This window comes from Hylobates moloch, unplaced genomic scaffold (genome assembly GCF_009828535.3).
Source record: "Hylobates moloch isolate HMO894 unplaced genomic scaffold, HMol_V3 SCAFFOLD_20, whole genome shotgun sequence".
NCBI lineage: Eukaryota > Metazoa > Chordata > Mammalia > Primates > Hylobatidae > Hylobates > Hylobates moloch.
The window spans coordinates 3,974,143-3,979,519 of NW_026652295.1; positions in this window are offsets into that span (position 1 = coordinate 3,974,143).

Here is a 5,377-nt window from a genome sequence, read left to right on the forward strand (position 1 = left end):
AGAAAAATCATATTGTTTTGGATATATTGGATTAAATGAAATGTATTATTAGAATTAATTTTACCTGAAGTTTTTGTTTTCTTGTCTGCTTTACATTTTAATGTAAAACAAATGCTGCTACTAGAAAATGCAATAGGATAAAACCAAAAAGAAATGTGAGGATTAAAATGGAAGAGATAAAACTATCACTATTTCCAGATGATCTTTATAGAAAATCTACCAGGCTCAATAAACAAACTATCAGCATATTTAGAGAGTTCAACAAGGTAGCTGAATACAAGGTCAATTTACACATACACTTTACCAGAAATAATCACCTAAAATATTTACTAGGAAACAAGACACATTTACAAGAGCAACAAGATGATAAAATATCCAGGAACTAATCTAGAAGAAGGTAAAACAAAAACTTTATGCAAAATATATTTTAAACTTTATTAAAGAACATGCTATAAGACCTATAAACAGGGAGAGAGTTTCAGCAAATCCAGGCAACAGATTATGATGGTTGTGACTTGGGTGGTACTAAAAAGTAGTTTGATTCTGGAAATATTTTGACAATAGAGCCTACAGAATTTGCTGATGGATAGGATGTGAAGCTTAGAGAACAATAACAATGGAAAGAGTTAAGAAAGGATCCAAGATTTTTGTTCTAAACAACAGAAAGAATGCGCTTGTGTTTTAGGAGGTAGATTGTGCAGAGCCAGTTTGAAAGGAAAGATTAGAAGTTTGCTCGTGGACATGTTAAGTTTGAGATATCTGTTGAACATCAAAATGAGGTGAAAATGCAGTGTAATATATGAGCCTAGAATTCAGGAGAGAGGCACAAGCTAGAGATGCATACCAGAAAGTCATTGGTGAACAAATGGTGTTAGAGCCATAAGACTGGCTGACCTTCCAAAGGGAGTGAATACAGATAGAAAAGGCGACTAAGGATTGCGTCTTGAGCTCTCCAACAGGGCCAGAGAGCCGGGAGAAAAATGAGAGAGTGAAACAGTGAATGAAGGTGTTTCATGGAAGAGAGGGAGAACAATAATTTTAAATGATGGGTTAAGGGAAATAAAGACTGAACATTGACCATTGGATATAGGAATGTGGAGGTCATTCATGAATTGAAAAGGAACAGTGTACATCAGCAAATTCTGTCAGCTTTACTTTCAATGTGTACTTGGTTGGGGCAAAACCATGATTCAAGGGAGAATGAAAGGAGAGAAATTGGATACAGTGACTATAGACAATGCTTGGAGAAGTTTTGATGCAGGAAAAGAAGAGAAGTGAGGTATCAGGAGGGAGAAGGAGGGTCAACATGAGTTGTTGTTGATTTTAAAGAAGAACTCACAATATTCTTGAGAAATGAGTTAAATTTAGCAAAGGGAAAAGCTGATAATGGAGGAGAGAGGGAGCATTGGGTAGACAAAGAAGGTGGGATTGAGGGCTCAGCTTGAGAGGTTGCCCTTGGTGGGAACTTGGAAAACTCACTTGTATGAATAGGAGAGAGTTCAAGGACATAGACACAGATGCAGGTAGGCGGGCGGATGCAGGGTTGCAGTTTGTGGACATTCTCACAGTATTGCTTCCCTTTTCTCTGTGAGGTAGAAATCACAGTATGAGGAAGAAATGGGGGAGGAAGTTTTGAGGAGCGAGCAGAAGGTATAAACATCTGCTAGACAAGAGGAAAAGTGTCTTACCTCATATCATACACACAGATAAACTAACTGGATTAAAAGTTTAGCTGTGAAAACCATTCTCACAGCTAGTGCAAGAAAATACAAAACTTTTGTCACTTTGGGGCAAGTATAAATTTCTTAAATAGGATCTAAAAAGTACCAGTGTTAAGGGGGAAAATGAATAGATTTGACAAAAACTCCTTTGAAGACTTATACTGTGGGCAGAAAGCCACCAGGTGCTGAAGCAAGAGACTGAAGGCACAAGATGTTCCAATATAATTAAGAAAATAGTTAGGATAAGAGAAAGTTATATTAGAAATAGGATATAGAGATAATTATGGATATTACCAATCATTAGTTTTAAGTATTAACCTTTGTATTATTCTTATAACCAAAGAAAAACCAGGCCATACAGAGTTAGGAGCTGAAGGGACATTGCGAGAAATGACCAAAAGACAAGAGTGTGAGCCCTCTGTCACGCCCAGATAAGGGCCGCTTGAGGGCTCCTTGGTCTAGCTGTAGCGCCAGTGCCTGGGAAGGTACCCGTTATTTAGCAGACCTTGGTCTAGTGATAGCACCAGTGCCTGGGAAGGCACCTGTTACTTAGCAGACCGGGAAAGGGAGTTTCCCTTTCCTTGGGGGAGTTAGAGAACACTCTGCTCCACCAGCCTCTTGTGGGAGGTCTGACATTACCCAGGCCTGCTCACAGTCGTCTGGAGGCTTAAATGTCTCCCTGTGGTGCTGTGCTTCAGTGGTCATGCTCTTTGTCCACTTTCATGTTCTGCCTGTATACCTGGCTCCTCTTTTTAAGTTCTTAGAAGATAGCAATAGCAGAGTTAGTGAGAGTATTAAAGTCTTTGATCTTTCTGATAAGTGCATAGAAAAAATGCTGATATATGCTGTCCTCCCTCTCTGCTTCGGCTACCACAAAGGGAAGGGCCCCCTGTCACATGGACATGTGACTTGCTTGACCTTATCAGTCATTTGAGATGACTCACACTCCTTACCCTGACCCCTTGCCTTGTATACAATAAATAGCAGTGCATCCAGGCATTCGAGGCCACTACCGGATTCCGTGCTTTGGTGATAGTGGCCCCCTGGGCCCAGCTGTCTTTCTAGTGGACTACAGGCACACACCACCGCCCTGGTTAAATTTTTGTATTTTAGAAAAAGGGTTTCACCATTTAACCAGGATGGTCTCGATCCTCTTCGGCCTCCCAAAGTGCTGGGATTACAGGCGTGAGCCACCGCACCCTGCCTTGTCTCGTGTCTTATTTTTCCTACGATCTCTCGTCTCCGTACAAGAAGAGGCCTGTAGGGCTGGACCCTACGTTATATGGGTTGAGTAGCCTTATCCAAAATGCTTGGGACCACAAGAGTTTCAGGTTTTGAATTTCTTTTGAATTTTGGAATATTTGCATATAATGATATCTTGGGAATGGGACCCAATTTTAAATATGAAATTAATATATATTTTGCATATTTATTATACCTATAGCCTGAAAGTAATTTTATGCATGATTTTAAATAATTTTGTGCATAAAACAAAGTGTGTCTACATTGACCTATCAGAAAGCAAATGCATGACTATTTCGGCCATCTCTATGGACAATCTGTAGTTGTTTGGCATCACCATCATTCCTGACTCTGAATTTATATAATGCCGATAAGCAATCATTCTCTTACACTTATTGACATACCATTATTACAGTGAGAGAATAAAGTGTAAGCAGCACAGTAGCATCGCCAGACACCTGGAACAACTGTTAAACAACAGCAACAGTAAGCAGCCTTTCAGTCTCCACTTATGATGCCTTGCTTGGATTAAAAGTTTACTGTAACTGTAATTTTTTTGTTTTCTTTTTTTTTTTTTTTTTTTTTTTTGGGCGAGGGAAACATTAGAGGCATTGAGGGACCAGGAAGTGTGTCCTCTAGGGATGAGCAAGCATTCTGCTGGGTGGCCTTTCTAAATGTTTCCTCCAGAGTCATCTGCCTCATTATCTGCAGGTTTTGTCTTAGAAATCTCTTTTTGATTTTATAAACTGACATGACTTCACGTTCTATTATGAATGCATGCTGCCCTAGTCCTTCAATAAGCCCTTCACACATCTTCACCATGTTGTCTCTAGGCACTTTTTCTGCAGCGTTAACATCGTCCTCACTGTCACTATTATCACAATCATCTTGATTCAGAACCATTTTTACTACTTCATCATTGGTCAGTGAATGAATAACTGGAGCCTCATTATCAATGTTAAAATCTTCAATATCCACTTCTTCCAGCTTACTAATGGACTCTGAAGGAATATTTTTACCATATGTAAGGAAGTCAGACATCTTTTTTTTCTCACTTGACATACAGAATCTTTCTAAGACACAACCTTGTTCATCATTATCATTAAACATAGTTACAGACCAGAGGTTGTGGCAGGCATGCACGACTGTGTCTTAGTCACTGTGTTTCATGCATTGGCAGTGGCATATATGGCATTCTTCATGTTAAACTCCTTTTGAAAACCCCCCACAACCGTGTTAAACTCCTTTGGAAAACCTCCCACAACCGTTCACTGCTGCTAGCATGCTGTTCAAGAAAGTGTTTTTGTAGTCACTTTTGATTGATCTAAGGATTCTCTGGTCACATGGCTGAATTAATGATGTCATATTTGGAGGAAATGACACAGCATACGCGTGATTTTGTTGAGAATTTCAGCTGGAGGATGAGCAGAACAGTTGTTGAAGGAAAAAAATCTTTCAGTCAATCATGCAGTCCAGCTTCCCTGCAGTGAGCACAAGCCACTGGTACAAAATGTTTGTGAAATGAATCAAAAACTATGCCCCAGGTGATCCATGTATTTTTGTTAGCATAACAATTGGACTGGTAAAAAATTCACTTCTTGAAAACAGCATGAATGCAAGTCTGCCCATCACAGCAAGTTTACACTTACGCGTGCCTGCTGCATTAGCACATCCCAGCCGTTATTCTGTCCTTGGCATCCTTCATTCCTGTCTCATCAGCTGGAGTTAATGTCTTTCTGGGGCAGTAACACCGCAACAAGGATGTTTCATCAGTGTTATAGACTGTTTCTGGCATCAGATTTTCATCAGTGATGATTCTGGCAAATTGTCAATGAATTTCTCTACTACTTTGTGATCAGCAGATGCTTTATCACCACAAATCTTTAAACATATAATGCCACGTCTTTTCTTAAATTTCTGCAGCCAGCCTGTTGAATATTCACACTTCCCTTCAATTTTCAGTTTATTGTGATAGATCTTCTCTTGTTTCATAATCAGCATACCATTAAGTGGCATGTGTTCATGGGGATGCTGACAGATCAACTCTTTCAATACATGATCAAGACCTTCGTGTTCAGCTTTACCCGGTGTTTTCCTACTTTTTCATTAACTTCTGCTTATCACTTTTAGCATAGAATGGCATTAGTTTTATCCTTCTATTTCTTCAGATCACATATTGTGGTTGTTCCAACACCATACTCCTCTGTAAGATGTTTCACGCCCTATTGTCCAGTTTCTCCAACAGCTTGACTTCCTGTGCTATAAACATAAATACTTTCTCTTTTTTTGTCACTGTTACCCATAGGGTTATCTGCAGGCCTTTTCGACATTTTCAACAATATCTTTATCCCACAGAGTAGAGAATACACACACACACACACACACACACACACACACACACACACACACACACA